The 23,748-nt window shown below is 37.3% G+C and overlaps 1 long non-coding RNA gene across 1 annotated transcript; it reads left to right on the plus strand.

Annotated features, from left to right (window-relative positions):
• The first annotated feature begins 4,094 nt into the window (after positions 1–4,094).
• LOC131382926 (uncharacterized) lies at positions 4,095–17,621 on the plus strand. The gene is made up of 3 exons (XR_009212553.1): positions 4,095–4,128; positions 8,638–8,744; positions 17,582–17,621. It is a non-coding gene; the product is annotated as an uncharacterized LOC131382926 (long non-coding RNA).
• Positions 17,622–23,748: the final 6,127 nt, after the last annotated feature.

A 23,748-nucleotide genomic window follows, 5' to 3' on the forward strand; every position in this document is an offset into this window, starting at 1 on the left:
TATATTATTTTATATATAATTATATATTATATATTATTATATATAAAATATATATATAGCATAAAAAATATAGCATATATATATATGCTACTGAGCCCTGGGCTAGGTTTTACTTGACAGAAAACAGATTTCTTTCGTCCCCAAAATATGCTCAAGAAAATACTGTTTTGAGAGCCCCCAGCTAAATTGGGGTTCCAGTACCAGAGCAGCTAGTGACCCTTCTTTAATGGGGAATGAAGGGGAGCTGGATGGGGGTGTTTACTGAGTGTCTTTCACAGGATACTTCTCTTACCTGGCAGACGGCCTAATGTCTAGTTGTCCAACCCATGATCATGGGGGTTCATGAGAAACTTGTTTACACTGGCAGACGCCCTTGTCTGACCAGTTACATGCCTTCCTGACCATCGTTCTGCCACTGGGAGCCTGATCTTGTGCTCTCCCTGGTGTTCTGGGGAAAATCCTACGTGGGGCAACCCTGAGTTTTTCAGAGGGACGGCACAGATTCAACACACAACCACAATAAGAATCATGTTTAAAGATTTTCTGTTTCTTTCAACTTCAGATCCTGGGCAGGGAGAGTCAGGAAGGCATCCCCATCCCCATCCCCATCCCCAGGTCACAGGAGGCAGTAATGAAGAGTCGAGCCGAGAGAGAGAAAGAGAAAGAGAGAGAGAGGCAGAGAGAGAAAGCACAAGAGGCAACTAGCAGCATATATAAGGGAATAGGGTATAGGGTGTGGGTCACTTTAAGTTTCTGGGTAAATGTCTGAATGGTTTCTTTAAAGGGGTCCCAGTCTGCTAAGCAGGAGAGATTCCTCTAAGTTCTCATCTCTGGCCACCAGCTTGAGCCATTTGTGTGTGATATAGAATTGGAAACTGTGTCAAGGTTGACTGAGCCCTGCTTGCAACAAAAGCAAGCATGCAGCAACAAAAGAGGCACTTGCCCCAGCAGTATTTAACGTTTGTGAGGCACATGGCTATTCAGGCAAAGTAACCCCCATTATGAGTGAGGGTTAGGCAATTTCACCCCAGCTCCACTTCACTACTGCACAGCGAGTGCAGAATTGTATCGCCCTCTCTGACTTTACTAGGACGGAATCACTGATGCCCTGGAGCTTGGTAGCCCACATCTGTATTGCTGGCCAAGTGGAGGTAGAGCTCCACCATCCTGGCCAACTCACTGTGGCTTAACACTAGCACTTCCTAATGTATAGTCAATACAGTCAATACAGTTCTGACTACTACCAAGCCTTCAGGTAACTGGAAAAGTACACCTGGCCAAGGAGCAACACACCCTTAAATAGTGGCCCACTGGGCCAGGTGCAGTGGCTCACGCCTGTAATCCAGCACTTTGGGAGGCTGAGGTGGGTGGATCACGAGGTCAGGAGTTCAAGACCAGTCTGACCAATATGGTGAAACCCCATCTCTACTAAAAATACAAAAATTAGGCGTGGTGGCAGGTGCCTATAATCCCAGCTACTCGGGAGGCTGAGGCAGGAGAATCACTTGAACCTGGGCAGCAGAGGTTGCAGTGAGCCGAGAGAGCCATTGCACTCCAGCCTAGGTGACAGAGTGAGACTCTGTCTCAAAAAAAAAAAAAAAAAAAAAAAATACTGGTCCACCGTTTAGGGGACCCAGGCCCAGGAAGGGCTGCTGGTTCCTCACAGGGAAACACCTTCCTTACACTGGGACCTGCTCTTCAATGGCTGCAGGGAAGTCTGATAGCTCTAAGAAGCATCCATAGCCACTGCAATTTCTGGAAAATCTCCAAGGCAATGCCCAACAACAGCAGTACACAGTTAGGCAAAGCAAAGCTATAGGCCACTAGCAAGCAGTGCTTTCTTCCCAAAAGGACGGAGCTATTTGGGAGAGGGAATTTGTATTAGTCCTTTTTCACACTGCTATAAAGAACTGCCTGAGACTAGGTAATTTTTAAAGGAAAATTTCATTGACTCACAGTTCCACATGGCTGGGGAGGCATCAGGAAACTTACAATCATGGCAGAAGGCAAAGGGGAAGCAAGGCAACTTCTTTACAAGGCAACAGAAAGGAGAAGTGCTGAGCTAAAGGAGAAAAGCCCCTTATAAAACCATCAAATCTCATGAGAACTCACTCTCACTAGAACAGCCCGGGTCGGGGGGAACTGCCCCCATGATTCAATTACCTCCACCTGGTCTCTTTCTTGATACATGGGGATTATGGAGATTACAATTCAAGATGAGATCTGGGTGGGGACACAAAGCCTAACCATATCACAATTAGTAAACCATGTGCAGCTAAAATGCATTGTGGAGGTGTATAACCTGTGCCAACTGTCCCATACTCATCACTATTTGTTTTGAGACTCTTCCAGTTAAATCGGGGTTCCAGTTACAGAGTGTAGCATTGCTATTGTAACAGGAAATAAGGAGAGGAGAGCTTGATGTGAGGGTTTACAGTGTGACTTTATGGGATACTTCTTTAACCTGGTAGATGACCTAATGCCCAGATGTCGAACCCATTATTAGGGTTCCCTCACATGGGAAACCTGTTTACATTGGCAGAGGCCCTTGTGGCTCTTGTTTGACCAGTTTATGCCTTCCTGACCATGGCTCTGTCACTGGGAGACTGATCTTGTACTCTCCCCTGGTGTCCCAGGAAAAATTCACTCTGGGGCACTGATATAGTTTGGCTGTGTCCCGCTCTCCCCCCAGATCTCATCTTGAATCCCCACATGTTGTGGAAGGGACCCAGTGGGAGGTAATTGAATCATGGGGGCAGATCTTTCCTGTGCAGTTCTCATGATAGTGAATAAGTCTCATGAGTTCTGATGGTTTTAAAAAGTGGAGTTTCCCTGCACAAGCTCTCTTCTCTTGTCTGCCGCCATGTGAGACATGTCTTTCACCTTCCACCATGATTTTGAGACCTCCCCAGCCACGTGGAACTGTAACTCCATTAAACCTCTTTTTTTTGTAAATTGCCCAGTCTTGGATATGTCTTTATCAGTAGCGTGAAAAGAGACTAATACAGGCACCCCTAGTTTTTTAGATAAAAACTGCAAATTCAATACACCACCATAACAGGGAACTAGTTCAAATTTTTTTTTCAACTTACAGATGCTGGGCAGAGAGGGTACAATGAGTTAAGAGGGCAGTCCTACTTTCCTTTGTCATGTGAGTCAAGAAAGAAGAATCAAGCACAGAGAGAGAGAGAGTGTGTGTGTGTGTCTATGTGTGTGTAGAGACAGAGAGACAGAGAGAGAGCACGCATGGCCACTAGCAGCACATTATATATAACAGAATAAGGTGTGGGTCACTTTAAATTTATGGGCAAATGCGTGAATGGTTCATTTAAAGAAGGCAGCTGGAAAGTGAGGAGACAGGTCTGCTAGGTGGGAGAGGTGAGCCTTAGTGATGAGTCTTAGCAGCTTTAATCCTCCTCTGCTTTTGTATTTCCAATCATCTACCTGAGTTGTTTTTGCTCACACTTCTAACGCCAAACATGTGGGGTTTTTCCTCACACCTCCTAATTTTCCAACTCTCCAGATACCAACTAAGTGCCTAAAATTTAATTAAATTCTGACATTAACTTCCTTGAGTTAGCTTAAACCTCACAAGCTAAGGGCCCAGTCTCAGAAATCTGCCCTTACTTCAGATGCCAGTCACAATTCCCAGGTTGTTACCTGTACTTCTGACCAATTAGCTATAAATCTGATGGTTACCACAAACCCCACCTCAAGTTCAGTATTTCCTAGAATAACTCACAGAACTCAGGAAAGCACTTTACTTACTATTTATGGTTTATAACAAAGGATATAATTCGGGAACAGCCACATTCTGCACCTCTCCAGGTATATTCTCTTCTGAACATCTTGATGTTTTCACCGATCTGGAAACTCTGAACTCTTTTCTTTGGGTTTTTTCCTTTTAGATAGGAGTTTTAACAGAGGTTTCATTACATAAACATGATTGATTATATCATTCTCCACTGGTGATTAACTGAATCTCCAGCCTCTCTCTCTGCTCCTGAGGTTGGGAAAGGGGCTGAAAGTTCCAACCCTCTAACACATGATTGGTTACTCTGGCAACTAGCCCCCATTCTGAAGCTATCTAGGGGCCCACTAAGAGTCACCTTATCAACATAAACTCAGGTACAATTGAAAGAGGCTTGTAATGAATAACAAAAGATGCTTCTATCACTCCTCTCACTCAGGAAATTCAGTGCATAGTAGGATCCCCATGTCAGGAACCAGGGACAAAGACCAAGTGTATATTTCTTATTGTATCACACTACCCTACACAAATTCTTTCTACTGGGGTTCCTATGCCTACTACCTATTACTTGCCTTACTCCCTTTTCAGCAGACCTAAGGAATCCTAAAGGAACACCTATTGACAAGAAATACCAAAGGATTACATTGACTTGTGGATACTAAAATTTGTACTGCATTTCTTTAGACTCTTATGAGAACCAATACAGTTTGGTCTATATTTCTCTCTGAAGAATGCAAAAAGATGAAAACTATTACTGAATTTTTCTATGACCTACAGATAGCTTATGACCTAGAAAAATTTTAATCAAATTTACCAAATCATAAGTTCAACATGGGAAGATGTTTTTTTATTGTGATAAAATACACATAACAAAATTTACCATCTTAATCATTTAAGGGTACAATCTGGTGATATTAAGTACATTCATAATGTTGTGCAACCATTACCAGGTGTGGTACAACCATTACTAGGCATATTGTGCAACCAGCCAGGCGTGGTGGTGGGCGCCTGTAATCCTAGCTACTTGGGAGGCTGAGGCAGGAGATCGCATCCATCTACAGAATTCTTTTCATCTTGCACAACTGAACCTGTATATCCATTAAACAAAAACTCCCCAGCCTCCCCTCTTTCCAGTACCTGTAAAGCACATTTCTACTTTCTGTCTTTATGTACCTTATAAAAGGGTATTTGTATGTTTGTGATTGGTTTTTTTTACTTAGCATACTGGCCTCAAGGTTCATCTATGTAGTAGCACATGTCAGAATTTCCTTCCTTTTTAAGTCTGAGTAATATTCCATTATATGTATGTATCACATTTTGCTTATCCATTCATCTACCAATGGACACATGGGTTCATTAAAAGACACTTTTATCTTTGTTCACTACCATATCCCTAACATTTAGACAAAATTTCTGTCCGAATTAGGTGTTTGGTGATTGTTAAGTAAATGAATGGTTAACAGTTAAATGTGTAGTCTTGATTATACTTATAACAGTGTGATGTTCATTGAATAAGTTGTCAATGCGAGTGTGCTTTTGGGTAACCTGTGACTTCTCATCTCTTCTCTTCCCTGACTTTATATTTCTAGTTCTTTCTTTTACTGTCCTTTCACTATGCATTACATTGATTTCTCCCATCTTTTTCTATTCTTTGTTTCTCAGTGTTCTATTAATACAACACTGTAACATTTATGTAGCAATGCTGGATAGAGGCGGGATTGGTTGATTCAATAAATAATGCTTGGACACCTACATTATGCTGACCTCTGTGCTAGCATTGGAACCATTATACCTAGTTAGTATTGTCTATTGAATCTTAGTTTAGAGCCTTGATTTTCAGTCAGGATTTTAAAATGCTGAGCATTACTCAAAAGAAATTCAGTGCTTATGAAGTATTTACTAAACTGCTTGATTCAAGCAATATACAGTAATCTATTCTAAAGATTATACTATCTGAAAGCAGTGATGAAGTTTAATTCCTTCATTTATCCAAATTAAAGTGCCTTTGGAAATCATTTACCACACGTATATATATCAAAATATGTCTTAAATAAACCAAGTTCACTCCCAGGTCAAATGAGGTTGGAGATGTTCAGAGTGGTTTGGTGGTAGAACAATTTGCAAGGTCTACAGTTAGTGATTGAGGTATACTATTCAATTTTTTAAATATTGCTTGTCAGCTAGAATCTAGTGTATTTTGTTTCAAGTATAATTTGATTTTATAAACACCTGAAGATAAGGATTTGGAATGTCAGTATAGCTCTATTGGGCCTAGCTATTCAACCTTCTAACTCAATTTCTTGTTTTTCCTCTTATTTTTTATATCTTTCAACACTATAACTTACAAAAAAAACCTATCTTGTCTTCCTTTACTGGACCTAGAATTATGATTTTATGTCATATCTCATTTCTTTAAAAAACAAAACCAAGATTCCTGTGCTCTTTATCTTTCTGAATGCCCAAAAAAGTCTGTCTTCCTGAGCAAGGTCTATCTTCATCTAAGCACAGCCAACAGAAAGTAATCTGCATTCCTTATACCAGCAATCATACCCTGGTGGATTTGAGATTGACTGTGGCAGATTTGATAGACTTACAGTTACTTTTCTGAAAGCACATATTTCCTCATCAGCATTTTAAAACAATAAAACTGCAGGGAATACAGAAGATCTCAAAGTATAGAACAGAACAGCTATAGTAGCAGATCAGATAGAAACAAAACCAGGCAGGCCAATGATGAATCAGTGAAGAGTCAGAAATCTTAAGGAGATGGAGGGAGATAGGGTAATAACAAGCAAACACAAGGTGGTTATTTGATAACTCCAATATCTGAAACTACTAATAAACTTTTCTAGCATCTTTTTAAAAATTATTTGTCATTTCTTCTTGTTTTCTATAGTCTAGTAAATTTGTAATTGAATTGATACAGGGTATGAAAAATTTTAGAGAAATTGTGCATTTGGTAGGCAGAGTAAAAGAAATTCACCTTAACCCAGTCTGAATTTGAAATTGAGCTAGTTTGAAGCTGAATTCTGTCTTTGTGTGGCCTGATTGATTTCTGTTTCATCTTTTCTATTAAGGAGTAACCTTTTAGGCATTCCAACGGAAATCCTAGATTGTTAACGAAGCCTCTCCTCCATAGTGATCTGAATTCCATTTTTTTTTTTTTTTGTCTCTCAAATCCATAAAACAGACAAACCTCTGATCAGATTTTTAGCCTTTTAACCATCAGTTACAAATTGACAAAAAACTTAAGGGAAAAGCAGCATGGAATGTTGCATGTGTTCACTTTCATTCCTGTAATCTTGTCTTCAAGTCCTTGTTTCCTGGGAAGCTCTCTGAAGTCCTCAAACAGAGAATGTGTGTGTGTGTGTGTACTTTAATTCAGCTTTTCACTTTTGTAATTTTTCTTGGAGAATTGGTCTGCTACAAGTTAGTCTGCCATAGCTGAAAGCAGAAGTCATGACAGGCATCTAGAATTGACACAGCATCGGCCAGGTGCAGTGGCTCACATCTGTAATCCCAGCACTTTGGGAGGCTGAGGCAGGCGGATCACCTGAGGTTGGGAGTTTGAGACCAGCCTGACCAACATGGAGAAACCCTGTCTCTACTAAATTAGCCAGGCATGGTGGCAGGCACCTGTAATCCCAGCTACTCGGGAGGCTGAGGCAGGAGAATCACTTGAACCCGGGAGGCGGAGGTTGCAGTGAGCCGAGATAGCGCCAATGCACTCCACCCTGGGCAACAAGAGTGAAACTCCATCTCAAAAAAATAAAAAATTAAAAATTAAAAAATTGACACAGCATACCAAGGAAGAAGCCATGAAACAGGAAAGACGTTATAAGCTTTCATCTTTGTGTGTGTTTTCTTTACACCTGTGGGAGTTGCCTTTTTACTGGTTGACCTAACATTTTCTTAGACTCTTCTTTATGGTGCCACCAACATTGTTCTTCCCTTTGAGGGCCAATCCTTCAAACATTATGACTGCTTTTATACCTCTTTGGCTGTAATGAATTACTGTGCTTTTTTCAAATCTGCCACTCATCCTGCTGTGTGGCTTCTGGCATTCTCACTGAAGAAATCTGTAAAGAGATAAATATTGTTTCAGTGACTTTTGAGAGATAAGTTTATGTAAGTAGTAGTTCTTCCTCAGCTTGGAAAATATTAGTCCAGGGTGTCAAAAGATGACTGTAATTTCCAAGCTTGGAAGAAATCCAACCCATGGAATTGGAAGATATCTTAAAGAACAGACAGTCCAATCTTTCATGGAGAAGCCAACTTGCCCAAGGTTCCATGTCATTAGGTCCAAGGAACAGTAAGTGTCTGCTTCCTGCCCGTGCTCTTCAACAATACTCTTGCTGTAGCTCAGTTACCTCATGGAAAGATTTCTGTTGACTGATAACTCTTGGAATCTGCATCCCATATCCTAAAGTTTCTCTTTGAGATACTAGTTTAGGATGTTAAAAGATAACTGCAAATTCTAAGTTTACATGTTAATGTATATATAAGGGTGTTGTTTTAAAGCAATTCTCCATGGAACAGATATTTATATATGCAGAAAGTTTAGTAGGGGAGCATAAGAAGTAGGGCTAGGCAGAAGGAGGATTTAAACTAGATGAATTCACAACAAAGGTTCATACGATGATGTGGGTACTGTGAAGCAGAGATGGCCCCGTCAGTGTTGTCCTGCTTTTAGGCAAGGGGGTTGGACATTTATGCCCCCATCTGGTTAGTTAACCAGTTACTAATTAGTTAAAAATGACTAGTTAGTTAAAAAAATTAGTTTAATTAATTTTCAACTAATTACTAATTAGTAAATCTAGTTAAAAATGACTAATTAAAAATGAAAGCTAAATAAACTAAAATGTATATTTTTGTCTCTCTGCTAGATTGTCCTTAAAATAAACAGCAAATAGCAACAATCTGGAAGTGAAATAACCTATGGTTTTATTCATAAACATTTTGCAGTTGTTGTCAAAGACAAAGCATTAAGGAGGTATGCAAATTTCATATTCATTCTGACTCTTAGAAAAGGAAGAAGGTTACCAAAGTTCAGGTACTTGCTTTCTAAAGAGTACCTTTATTGTTCTCATGGTTCTTGTGCAAGTTTTATTGAGAGGCTTAGTAGAATAATGATCTTGAACTCAAAGGAACTAAAGAGTAGACATTATCCTTCAGTCATGCACTTCACCATGTTTGAAGCTGAATAAATATTTATTTAATAAGAACAGTCACTGTACAGTCAAAAAGGAATGTTTGCACTTGCCTATGGCAATGATTGCAAGTATTCACTAATATGTTTAATGAAAGGAATTAATATTTTTTGATAGGAAGTATATCATTAATATCTTTACTGAGTTAAAGAACATGAATCAAGCATATGATCTTTGAAATTGTCAAATTTCAAATTTGTGAAGGTATTATTTAAATGATAAATTAGACAATATTTTTTAAAAAATTAAACACATTTTCAATGTTCTCAGTTCCAGCCAAATTGAAAATGAAAGTAAAATTTTATTGCCTTCTTGAAATTCTAAAACACAACTTGTATTAGTTTTCAAATTACCTTCAGTTGAGTGTAGGTGGATGTATAGTTACACTTAGAAGTCAATTTGAACAAGTTATATATTTGAGGTCATAATGTTTATAGAAAGAATGGAGAAAAAAATATTTCTATGTGAAACCATCAAATGAAAAATTAAGAATCAATTTGAAGGGACGGAAAAAAATCTCCTACTAATCTGTGACTCCTTTAACCTGCCAGAGAGTCCTTATTTTTAACAGCTGGTATAATGCAGAAACAAATATTGATGACTGGAAAACTGTAAGACAATCTGATTTTTATTTTCTCAAATTCTAATCATAAAAGAGGCTACATAAAATTAGCACATATAGAACGATTCAATATCTCAAATCCATACGTGATGTTACATATCTTTCCCCAAACAGGTTCACAAAATTTTACCCTTTCAATCTATTTATAACTCCCCTCTGTTGGAGGAAATAAGAAGAATTCTGTGATTGTTGCACATGATACTTGGGAGGGGCCCAGGCATTGGGGTAATTTTAATGCACTGAGAGTGTCTTGTACATATTTAATGCTTAGTTGTTAAATACTGATATTTAACAATTTTACTGTTGTTAGAACAATTTAGCAGATTATCTATTGGAGAACTCTGAGGACATGATAGATAATAGGAAGGAAGAACTATAAAAAGACTGGCAAGGAGGGGTTCTGGTCATTCAGTGGAGGAACCTTGAGTATACATGGCCAGGAGATGTACTCAAGAATCTAAAGACGGGCCTGGGAGGGGCTTCAAGATGGGTGACTAGATGCATCTGGTACTCACTTCTTCCACAAAGAGGAACCAAAATAGTGAATAGATAATTACACTTCAAATAAATCATCTAAGAAAAACACTGGAATTCAACAGAGAAGTGACAGGAAGCACTAAAAGCAAGGAAGGAGAAGGAAGCAAGGCCGCCTTCTTGACTGGTGTAGGCTGGGGACCTGGAGAGGCTCCCTAATGTTGGAAAAGGGTAAATGAGAGATTCCCAACAGTCCACATTCCTGCTGAAGACTCCTAAAATCCTAGCTATGGGAGAGTCCCTTGACCCTCACGGAGCCTGAGACTAACAAAGGGAGTTCCCTGGAGACTGCAATGGCATTGCTCCATAGAGGGAGCCCACACTGAATCCTACAAGCCCCAAAGTCCTAAGCAGCTGTGTTGACATTCCCTGCCTGCTGCTGATACTAGGCTGAGGCAGGAGCCGCTGGCAGCAACCCTGCTCCCACCAGCAGAGGGGTGGCCATGCATTTTCGCACGCCCTAAAGACAAATTTCACTACCATCTCTGCAGGCTGAAGCACAAGTGAAGTGCATGACCCCCAGCCCTCTGTCTGCAGCTTCTCCCACTGACCGCATACATGTCCTCCAGCAGGGCTGCAGCACAGGTGCTGCTGCCTCAACCCAAGCATTCAACTGGCAGCCTAGGGATCAGCCCACCCCTACTTACCATAGCCGGGACCTACATGCATCATCAAAGGGCTTAAGGACAAGTCCACCAGGCCTAGCTCTGCTCCCCTTGAGTACCCAAGCATGCTATTCAGGGGTCTGTAGATTACCCACCCCAGTTCACTATCACTGGCACCTGAACACTTCTCCCAGAGTCTGAGGTCATTCCCACAAAAGACTGGCCTGCCCAACCCATCATAACAACCACCAACACCAATGCAGACCACTTGTGTCCCAGAGGGTTGTACCACCACTGCTAATGCCACACCAGCTGCCCAGGGACTTGATAAGCTGCCCACCCACCTGACTAATCACTGTCACTCCTGACATCTGAGCAAGTCACTGGAAGCCCAAAAATAGGCCTGCCTTGACCCTCTAACACCAGTGTCAGTGTATGCTGCCCTGAGGCCCAAGGATAGATAAGCTCAGCCCACCACTGCCACCACTGGGACCAAAAGACTGATCCATCTGGCATCCCAGATGCCCCCATAAATTCATCACAACCTCCACTAATGACTGCACCCTATCCACTGAGGAAATCATATAGACCAATGATGCTGCTTAGAGCCAAATATACAGAAACTACACTACTGCACACAACCAGAATCAAAGCCAAAGCACCCAACCCAACCAACATCATAGATACATCTTCAGGAAAAAGTCCTCCTCTACAAAAGCAAATTCAAAAAATTGGAAGAAGCAACTACTACACCAGATGAGCAGATATTAATGTAAGGACACAGGAAATGTGAAAAAGCAAGGAAATACGACACTTCCAAAGGAACACATAATTCTACCAAAACAGATCCCAATCAAACGGAATTTTACAAAATCTCCCAAAAGATCTAAAATATTCATTTTAAAGAGGCTCAGTGAGATCGAATAGAATATTGAAAAGCAATACAAAGAAATCAAAAAACAATTCAGGATATGAATGTGAAGTTTAACAAAGAGATAAATTTAAAAAAAAAAAACATAAATTTTGGAACTGAGGAATTCCTTGAAAGAAATATAAAATATATTCAAAATTTCAACAATAGATTAGATCTATCAGCGAAGTTTCTCAGAACTTGAAGACAGGTCTTTTGAAATAAACCAGTCAGTCAGAAACATAAAGAAACAAATATTTTTAAAAAGAGCAAAGCCTATGTGGCATATGGGACATCATAAAGTGACCAAATATTTAAATTTTTGGTTTTCAGGAAGGCAAAAAGAAAAAGGATTGTAATACTTATTTAATGAAATAATAAATGAAAACTTCTCAAATCTAGTAAGAGATTAAGACATCCTGATACAGGAGACCCAGAGATCCCCAAATGTATAAAAATCAAAGAGATTTTCTCCAAAGCACATTATAGTCAAACTCTCAAAAGTCAAAGACAAAGAATTCTAAAAACAGCAAGAGAAAAGCATCTAGTCACTTGTAAAGAAACATCAATCAGGATAATGGTGAATTTCTTAGCAGAAACTTTATAGGCAAGGAGAGAATAGGATGATACATTCAAAGTATTGAAAGAAAAAAGTGCCGGTCATACCCAGTGCCATATCATACCCAGTAAATTCATCCTTCATAAATGAAGGAAAAATAAAGTGTTTCTCAGACAAGCAAAAGTTGAGAGGATTAATCACCACTAGACTAGCCCTACAAGAAATGTGTAAGTGTATCCTACACCTGGAAGTGAAAGAAAAATATCTGTAATCATGAAAACACACGGAAATTTATAAAATATTTCATCTAACAGCTACAGAGTACTCATATTTCTCACCTGAACATGGAAAAGTCTCCACGATAGACCATATGTTAGGATATAAAACAAGTCTGAACAAGTTTTTAAAAATCAAAATTGTATCAAATGTTTTCTCAGAACACAAAGGAATAAAAGTAGAAATTAATAAGAAAAGGAACTTTGGAAACTGCACAAAACATGGAAATTTAAAAACATGCTCCTGGTCCCGGTGCAGTTGCTCAAGCCTATAATCCTAGCACTTTGGGAGGCTGAAGCAGGTGGATTGCTTGAATTCAGGAGTTCAGGACCAGCCTGGAAAACATGGTGAAATCTCGTCTCTACAAAATAAATAAATAAATAAATAAATAAATAAATAATAAAATACAAAAGAAAATTAAATTAGCTGGCCATGGTGGCACACTCTTGTAGTCCCAGCTACTTGAGGGGGTTGAAGCAGGAGGATTGCTTGAGCCTGCGATGTCAAGGCTGCAGTGAGCCAAGATCAAGCCACTGCATTCCAGCCTGAGTGACAAAGTGAGACCTTTTCTCAAAACAAAAACAAAACACACATATGCTACTGAACAAACACTGGGTGAAGGAAACAATTAAGGAGGATATTTTAAAAAATTTAAAACAAATGAAAATCAAGACATAACATACCAAAACGTATGGGATACAGCAAAAGCAGTGCTAAGAAGAAGGTTTGTAGTAATAAATGACTACATTGAAAAAGCAGAAATATTTCAAATAAACAATCTATTCAATTCAAGGCACTAAAAAAGCAGGAGCAAACCAAATCCAGAATTATTAGAAGCAAAGAAACAAGATCAGAGAAGAACTAAACAAAATAGAGACTACAATAATTACAAAAGATCAATGAAACGAAGAATTTGTTTTTTGAAAAGATAAGCAAAACCAGTAAGTCACTTGCTAGGCTAACAAAGAAGAAAAGGAAAAAGACCTAAATAAAGAAAATCAGAAATGAAAAATGAGACATTACCACTGATAAAACATAATTATGAAAGTTCATCAGAAACTATTATGAACACCTACCTATATACTAACAAACTAGAAAACCTAGAGGAACTAAATAGATTCCTGGACACAATCTATGAAGATTGAATCGGGAAAAAATAAAAAACATGAACAGACTAATAATGAGTAATGAGATTGAGTCAGCAATTTTAAGAAAAGTCCCCCCCAAAAAAGTCCAGGGCTAGATGGCTTTACTGCTAAATTCTACCAAATTTTCCAAGAAGAAATAAAACTAATACTCCTCAAACTATACCAAAAAATTAAAAAGGAGGAAATTTTCCCCAATTCATTTTACAAGGCCAGCTTTACACTGATTTCAAAACCAGACAAGGATGCAATGATAGCAACAACAAAAACTGCAGTCCAGTATCCCTGATGAGCACAGACACAAAAATTCTTAACAAAATACTAGCAAACAAAATCCAAGAGCATATTTAAAGATACACTATGATCAAGTGGGGCTTATACCAGGGATGTAAGGATGGGTCACCATATACAAATTAATAAATGTGATACATCATATCAACAAAATGAAAGACAAAAATCATATAATCAACAGATGCAGAAAAAGTGATAAAATTCAGCATCATTTCATGGTAAAAAAGACTCTCAACAAACTATGCATAGAAGGAACATACCTCAATATAATATGATAAAGGCCATATATGACACTCCACATCATATTGAATGAGGAAAAGCTGAAAGCCTTTCTCTAAGTACTGTAATAAGACAAAGATGCCCATTTTTACCACTCTTATTCACTCTAGTACTGGAAGTCCTAGCCAGAACAATCAGGCAAGAGAAAGAAAATACATCCAAATGGAAAAGAGGAAGTTAAATTGTCCCTCTTTGTTGATGACATGATCTGATACCCAGAACATCCTAAAGGCTCCACCAAAAGTTCCTAAATATGATGAATAAATTCAGTAAGCTTGCAGGATACAAAATCAACATACAGAAATTAGTAGCATTTCTATAAACTAATAATGAACTAGCTGACAAAGAAAAGAAAGCAATCCCATTGATAATAGCTGCAGAAATTAAAATACTTAGAAATAAATTTCACCAAGCACATTAAAGGAAATGTGCTACAAGGAAAACTACAAATCATTGATAAAAGAAATTGAAGAGAACACAAACAAATGGAAAGACATCCCATGCTTATGGACCAAAATGATTAATATTGTTAAAATAACCATACTGCCCAAAGCAAACTACAGATTCAATGCGATCCCTATCAAAATACCAATGTCATTTTTCACAGAAATACAAAGAACAATCCTGAAATGTATATGAAACCAAAAAGAGCTCAAATAGCCAAAGAAATCCTGAGGAAAAGGAACAAAATTGGGTCAGGCGTGGTGGCTCACGCCTGTAATCCCAGCACTTTAGGAGGCCAAGGTGGGTGGATCATGATGTCAGGAGTTCAAGACCAGCCTGGCCAAGATGGTGAAACCCCGTCTCTACTAAAAATACAAAAAATTAGCCGGGTGTGGTGGCGGGCGCCTGTAATCTCAGCTACCCGAGAGGCTGAGGCAGAGAATTGCTTGAACCTGGGAGGCAGAGGTTGCAGTGAGCCAAGATTGTGCCACTGCGCTCCAGCCTGTGGAAGCAGGGAAGGAACAAAACTGAAGGTATCACATTGCCTGACTTAGAAATATATTACAAGTTTATGGTAACCAAAATAGCATGATATTAATATACAAGTAGACATATAGACAGATGGAACAAAATAGAAAATCCAGAAATAAATCCACATATTTACAGCCAACTAATTTTTTTTTTTTTTTTGAGACAGAGTTTTGTTCTTGTTGCCCAGACTGGTGTCCAATGGCGTGTTCTTGGCTCACTGCAACCTCCACCTCCTGGGTTCAAGCAATTCTCCTGTCTCAGCCTCCCAAGTAGCTGAGATTACAGGTGCCTGCCACCATGCCTGGCTAATTTTTGTATTTTTAGTAGAGATGGAGTTTCACCATGTTGGCCAGTCTGGTCTCGAACTCCTGACTTCAGGTTATCTGCCCACCTTGGCCTCCCAAAATGTTGGGATTACAGGTGTGAGCCACTGTGCCCAGCGTCAGCCAACTAACTTTTTACCAAAGCATCAAGAACATACATTGTGGAAAGAACATTCTCTTAAATAAATGGTGTTGGTAAAATTGAATATTCATATGCAGAAGAATTAAACTACACCCCTATCTCTTAACATATACAAAAATCAACTCAATATGAATTAAATACTTAAACAAAAGACCCAAAACTATAAAAGTAGTAGAAAAAAATATAGAGAAAACACTTCAGGACACTGGTTTAGGCAGAGATTTTATGCCTAAGATCTCAAAAGCACAGACAACTAAAACAAAAATAGACAAATGGAACTATATTAAAGTGAAAAGCTTCTGCACAGCCAAGGAAACAATCAACAAAGTGAAGAGACAACCTGTTGAATGGGAGAAAAAATTTGCAAACTATTCATCCAGCAAGTACTAATATCCAGAATATTCAAGGAACTCAAATAACTCATCAGTAAAAAATAATTCCATTAAAAAGTAAGCAAAGGACATGAATAGACTTCTCAAAATAAGTCATACAAATTACCAACAAGTAAATGCAAAAATGTTCAACATCACTAATCATTACAGAAATCAAAATCAAAATCACAATGAGATATCATTTCATCCCAGTTAGAATGGCCATTATCAAAAAGGTAACAAAATAACAAATGCTGTTGAGGATGGAAAGAAAAGTCAATTCTTAGAAACTTGGTGGGAATGTACATTAGTACAACTACCATGGAAAACAGGATGATGATTTCTCAGAAAGTAAAAGCATATAATTGAGCAATCCCATTACTGTGTGTTTATCCAAAGGAAAAAAAAAGGGATGCTTGCACTCACATATTTATTGTAGCACTATTCACAATAGCCAATATGTGGAATCAACCTAAGTATCCGTAAATGAACGAATGGATAAAGAAATGTGGTCTATATAAATGTATTGATCTATTCTCATCCTGCTATAAGGACATACCCAAGACGGGGTAATTTATGAAGGAAAGTGGTTGAACTGACTCACAGTTCGACGTGGCTGAGGAGGCCTCAAGGAACTTACAATCATGGTGGAAGAGGAAACAAACACGTCCTTCTTCATGAGCTGGCAGGAAGAAGTGTGGAGCAAAAGGAGGAAAAGCCCCTTATAAAAACATTATATTTCATAAGAACTCACTATCACCAGAACAGCATGGAAGTGACCACCCCCATGATTCAATTACCTCCCACTGGGCCTCTCCTACGACACCTGGGGATTATGAGAACCACAATTCAAAAGGAGAATTGGGTGGAGACACAGCCAAACCATATCAACAAACAATGGAATAGTATTCAGCCATAAAAAACAATGAAATCCAAGCATTTGCACCAACAGGGATAGAACTGAAGGCCATTGTGTTATGTGAAATAAGACAGGCACAGAAAGACAAATGTCACATATTCTCACTAGGACATAGGAGCTAAAAATTTTGATCTCATGGAGGCAGGGAGTACAATGACTGATTCCAGAGGCTAGTACGGGTGTGTGATTGAGAGGAGGGTATGAAGAAAGGTTGGTCAATGCATACAAACATACAGATACACAGAAGGCACAAGTTATAATGTTCAATAGCAGAGTAGGGTGACTGTAGCTAGCAACAATACATTTTACACTTTAGCTAGAAGAGAGGACTTGAAATGTTCCAAACATATAGAAATGATAAATACTCAAGATGATATATACTCTAAATATGCTGATTTGATCATCACACATTCTATGCATGTAAAAAATGTCAACTTTACCCCATAAATATGTAAAATATTATATATCCAAAAAAACCCTTAAGACATACTTCACGGATTTCATAGTTCTCCCTGATGTCAATACTGTTAGCTCACTTGTTATTTTCTAATATTCTCTCAGGTAATAACTTTCTCCAATTTTCATTGTGGGTTCCTTGTATACCTTTTCATATTTCTGTAATTGAGAATGTTAACATGCTTCTTGTTTCTTTCTCTTCTTACCTTGAAGACTTTTGTTTTTCCTCAAGCACAACCAAGAACCACACTGAAGTAAAAAGTAAAAATGTTAGCACTTATAAGAAAATTATTGGTTACCTGTATTTTACTATTGATGGAATGAGAAATAATAGGAAGAGCAAAGAATCAACCTGTGGCCTTTGGTTTTCAAGCTAAATATGTATTCTTTCTTCATTTTTAACATGGATCATAGGTACAAACTTATTTGATTATGGCTTGTTAATATTGTCATTTTTTAGTATAATATCTTGTTAAAATTTTCCCTCATTCTTCCAAGGATTTCTCTTTTCATTAAGATCCTCTGGTTCTAAATATTTAATAAATTCTGCATCAAAGCTTTTGTGATATTTGGTGAAAAAGTGATAAAAAGTTGTAATTAATTAGTCTAAAATCTCACTGATCAATTTTAAAGTAATATGGTCTCCATTAGAGTATTTTTGCAATGAAATACGTAATATATATATCAGTCTAGATATAGATGATTTTCTACTATACTTGCTCTTTTCTTTTATGTGAAGATTGTTAGTTTGTTAGCTGGTTATACAAAGACTAGTCTGAGTATTGATCCTGATTCCTTGGTATATTTTATTCAAATATTTTATGTGTATCATGTATAGAGATAGAAATAAAATTCTGTAGAAATATATATATATTTCATGAATATATTTATGTATATTCATATAATATAGTTTCATATTTCACATATATTTATACATATATTTCATATGTGTGTAAGTGTATAAATAGATAAATGTGTGGAGTATCTATTCACATAATATTGTAAAACAAGAATTTTTAATGATCATACTTGAATAATTTGAATTCCTATCTATGGATTAAGATAAGACCTAAACATAAATTTCCAACATGGTTCCTTAAAGTGTATTACTGTTTAAATCCTAGGAATAGAAATGCATGTGATTATATAGTATTTCTTCTTTTTAGATTTTAGGTGTTTGAGTAGAAAATGCTGCTATCCAAGTTTTAAGAGCTAAACTTTAAAGGCACACTAAAACTTTGAATGTTCTCAGATTTAATATGAGCAATTTCCTTGCTCTTTTGCCTGCCTAGTAAATCATTTACTCCAGCAGGCAAAATTTTTCTTTCAAAAAAAGCTTCTTTTGAAAAAAAAAAAAATCTCAAAATAGTGTTGAAATAGAAGCACTGTGTACTTGCTCTGGATACAAACCTACCAAGACAGAAAAGTAGTTGCCTTTTTACTTATGACCCAGTGGGAAAATGTAGGAAATGAGTTTTAAGTGAGAATAAATGATGTTATCTAAAAATCTTTTTTACTAAAACAGAAAAAAAACCTTACAAATGATTAGAGGACAGGGTTTAAATTTTCATAGTAATGGAACTATATAAATATACATTTTGTGCCCAAAGAACCTAGAAGACAAAATGACACTTCAGAATTTAATATCCGTACCTATTCATTCTCCACCCCAAGCTCTAAGAACAGAACAATCCTGATGACATCTGACAGTCCAGAGTCCAAGTTAGAAGCATTCTAATTTACCTGTGTTTATTTCTTATTAGAATGGAGAAGAAAAAAAAATTCATAACCAAGACCATAACCAGGAAAGAAGCATTACATAAAAGAGGGAGCCAAAACTATATTATAGTTAAATTTTTCTCCCCATGTCTCTTAATTGGACAATTGAGTCCATTTATTTTCAACGTTATGGGTAAGAAAGGACTCACTGTTGCTATTTTGATGCTTGTTTTCTGTTTTTTTTTTTTAGACTTCTCATTCCTTCTTTTTATACTGATTTTCTTCAATGGTTAAGTGATTTTCTCTGGTGGTATGTTTTAATTTGTTCCTTTTTATTTTTAGTCCATCTAGTATAGGTTTTTACATTGTGCTTCCCCATGACACTTAACAAAAAAATTCTTATAACAAGTTATTTTAAAGAGATGACAACTTTTCTTAGATCACAAAGAATAGAAACAAAGAAAAAATGAAAAACAACTTCTGCACTATACCTCTATTCTCCCCATATTTTGACTTTATGTTGTCTCAATTTACATATTTTTATATATTGCGTATCTCTTAACAGATTGCTGTAGGTATTATTGGTTTTGATAGATTTGTCTTTTCGGCTTCAAATTAGAACTACAAGCAGATTGCACACTACAATTACAGTATTAGAGTATTCTGGCTCTGTCCATGTATTTAATATTACTAGTGGTTTTTGTATCTTCAAATGTTTTCTTTTTGCACATTAGTGTTTTTTTCTTTCAGATTGAAGAATTTCCTTTAACATTCCTTGTAAGATGGGGGTAGTGTTGGTGAATTCTCTCAGCTTTTGTTCATCTGGGAAAGATTTATCTCTCCTTCATAGTTGAAGGATAGCTTTGCTGGATATAGTATTCTTAGGTAGCAGCCTTTTTTTCATTCTTTCAGTACTTTGAAAATGCCATCGCCTTCCCTCCTTGCCTGTATAGTTTCCATTGAGAAGTCTGTTGACATACACATTGGAGGTCCTTTATAAGTAATTTGCTTCTTTTCTCCTGCTGCTTTTAAGTTTCTTTATTTGCCCTTGATTATTGAGAATTTGATTATTATATACCTGGGAGTAATCTTAATTGAGTCAAATCTGGTGTTCTCTGACCTTCTTGTATCTGGATATTTATCTCTTTCTCAGTTTTTGGAAAGTTTTCTGTTACTCTTTCTTTAAATAAGATTTCTACCCCCTGCTCTTGCTGAACTCCCTCCTGAATACTAATAATTCTTATATTTGGTCTTTTCAGGTAATTTTCTGTATCTTGTAGGTGATCTTTCTTTGTTTTCATTCTTTTTCTCTTCTGACTGCCTATTTTCAAATAGCCTGTTTTCGAGCTCACTGATTTTTTCTTCTGCTTAATCGATCCTGCTGTTGAAAGCCTCTGCAGAATTTTTCAGTTTACCAAATATGTTTCTGAGTTCTAAGATTTGCTTGATTTTTAAAAATTATTTCAATCTTTTTGTTAAATTTCTCCAATAAATTTTTGAATTGCTTTTCTGTGTTATCTTGGAGATCGCTAAGTTTCCCTAAAACTACTATTTTGAATTCTTAGAGAGTTTATATGTCACCGTGTTATTAGGGTTAGTGACTGGTTCCTTGCTTTGTCCATTTGAGGAGGTCATAGTTCCCTGTTTGCTGTTGTTCCTTCATGATGTATCTCTATTTGTTTGCATTGAAGGATTAGTTATTATTCCAATCTTCTCTGTCTGGCTTATTTTGGTTTTTACTGGATATATTTGCTTTGTAATTTACCTGTTGATTTTATTTTGTTTGTTTTTTTCTACTAGGTTGCTGCCCCATTTTCAGCACCATATGGCACCTTAAGCCCAGGTCTGCCTTGGTTCTCATAAGCAATCACAGTACTGTTTGTCCCAAATGGGGGAAGCACCAAAGGAGATAACCCAGAAGTGTGAGAAGGCTGGGTAGGGGCCCCTTCCTATAGGGCATCTATGGAATAGACTTCCTACAGCATGGGAACAGCCTGCTGAACAGCTACTCTGATTTGGTGTCTACTTTGGCCAACCTCAGAGAAGAGTTTCTAGGGCTATGAATGGCAGTACCACCTCCCTCCTTTCTCTCTGTCCTCAGGAATATTTCTCATTTCAGGTACCTATGATGGTTCTCATGGGTTGAAACAGGGACAAGTCTCCCACCAGGGAACCCAAAAGGATGGGAAATATTCTCCAACTTGAACTCACTTTTTCCAGTGTGAGTTGGGGAAACTGTGAGTTGGGGAAAATTTTTCTACACACTTTCTGTCCGGAGATTAGGGTGGGGGCATTGCAGATGTGGAAGTCCACTTCTCTTACCATTTGCTCAGAGTTTTTCATTTCTCTGTGGCCTCCGGAATTGTCTAATAATCATATTTGAGTTCTGGGATATTGCTGGTAATAATCTCAGTACTGAATATTTGGTTTTTATATTCTCTTGGAGGTAGGGTGGGAGAATAATGCCAGCTACCTTCTCTACTGTTATTTTGGAACCAGAAGACTCTTCTCATGTCTCAAAAGAAGTGAGTATATAAAGCTTGCTCCTTGGTACCTCTACCATTAGGGTAATAGAATACATACACAGAAATACAGAAATACAGATGCACCCTTACTCAAGGGATATATATATATATATACACACACACACACACACACACACACACACACATACACATACATATATATATACATACATACATATATATATATATAGGTGATAAAAGGACAAACCAGACATTGGTCAAAATCAGAATTCAGACAACATAAATTTTCAAGGCAGATTTCAAAAATTAAGATTAACTAACCAAAGGTGGATAGGAAGCTGAGAAGAGTATCCAAAGACCAAGTAAGAAAGACCAAGTTAACCTGCATGTGAAATATTCTGTCAAGCACTGCTCTGGCTGCAGTTAATATTTACCAGGCCCCATCCTCCAGGTCTTAAGTCTTAAGGGCAATGTGCATGATTCCTAATAAAACATGTGGATACAATAATTAGGCAAGGTTTGTATTATCAGTCAAAAATGGCTCATTATAATCCACATTACAGGATACATGAGGAAGATATGATTATTTCAATGAAAATTATGCTAAAAAGGTATTTGATAATATTCAACATGTATTGCTAATTATTAAAATTGGTTTCTTATTAAGAGTACCTATTATAAATGAAGATACACTATTATGTATAATGACAGATTTTTAGACATTTCTGCCAAATTAAAGAGCAAATCATCTGCGCTTTTAATTAATATATTAGTGGGGGATGAAGACAGGGAAGAATTTCCATCATGGGAAAACTGTAGTCATGAGAGAATAGAAAAAATATGAATAAATAAGGGATATCAGGCAGTGGAGCAAGAGGAGAGCAAGAGAGAGAAGCAGAGGGACCCAGGTGGGCAGTCTCCAGAGGATGGAGAAAGGCACTCCTGTGATTACTTTCCTGCCCATCACTATAGCTTCCCTGAGGTCTGGCCACACCTGGGAAGTTCCAGGCTGTTCATGGAATTTTGTGTGGAATTCATTCAGTAAGCCCATATTTTCTTTTATGGGGGGAGACCTATTTTTCTGCTTATAAAATGTCACTTTTGAAATTAAAACATATAAGAAGTATAAATAAGGTGAAGATCAACCATAATTGTAATACTTATTGGTGCTTAATCTCCACTGTTTGAGTGTAATGTGCACAAGTGTGCATGTATGCACATGCATACATACATATATATACATGGTATTTTTATGCTATGCTGGTGTGAACTTATATAACATTGGAGGAGAAATTTGGAAATGTGTAGTGAGAGCTACAAAAATAATCCTACTTTTTTTTTCAACAAAAAGTTTTAAGTACCTACTATGTGCCAGGTATTCCTCGGGGCCTGTGGGATATACCTTAGGACAAAACAGGCAGAAATCACTGGCTGCATGGAGCTTATAATGAGATAGAAAAAATAAACAACTAATATAATAAATAATACACATATTGAATGATTGAAAAAGATGAATGCTACGAAAGGGGAAAGCAGCAGAGCAGGGTAAGGAATGAAATTCCAGATGGGACAGGATGGGGACATGTTGAAATATGAAATAGGGTTATAAAAATCTCAGCACAAACTTGCAGACTGGGGAAGTTACCATGCAGACACCTAGGATAAGATCATGCCAGACAAATTATTATTGATGAGAGAAATTTCCATTTTAAGGATATATTCTAAAGAAATATAAGTATATATGTATTTTACATTGTTTCACAGTAATGGAACACACTTCATATACTGTTATGTAATCTGTCTTTATCAATATATTATTACACATTTTATGACAACAGGCATAGAAGTACATCATACCTTTCTATGATTAGATGGTATTCCAATAAAGGGTGTGCCATAAGTTATTTAACCAATCCTCAGTTTTCACTATTGCAGAGTACTACAAATGACACTTTCGTATCAATATTTTCCATATGGTTTGTTTTGTTTTGTTTTTTTGCTTTAGAACAGGAAAGTGGTGTCTCTCAGTCACGGAGATGCACAGTTTTAAGGCATCTCCTTGACCGAGAGACACCACCTTTATATTAACGTGTACTTTATAAGCTGACAATCCTTGCTCTCTTTGCAAATTCCTGAGATTGTGCATATTCATTGCCCAGGTCATAATGGCTGCTG

The sequence above is a fragment of the Hylobates moloch genome, unplaced genomic scaffold (genome assembly GCF_009828535.3).
Source record: "Hylobates moloch isolate HMO894 unplaced genomic scaffold, HMol_V3 SCAFFOLD_1, whole genome shotgun sequence".
Lineage (NCBI taxonomy): Eukaryota > Metazoa > Chordata > Mammalia > Primates > Hylobatidae > Hylobates > Hylobates moloch.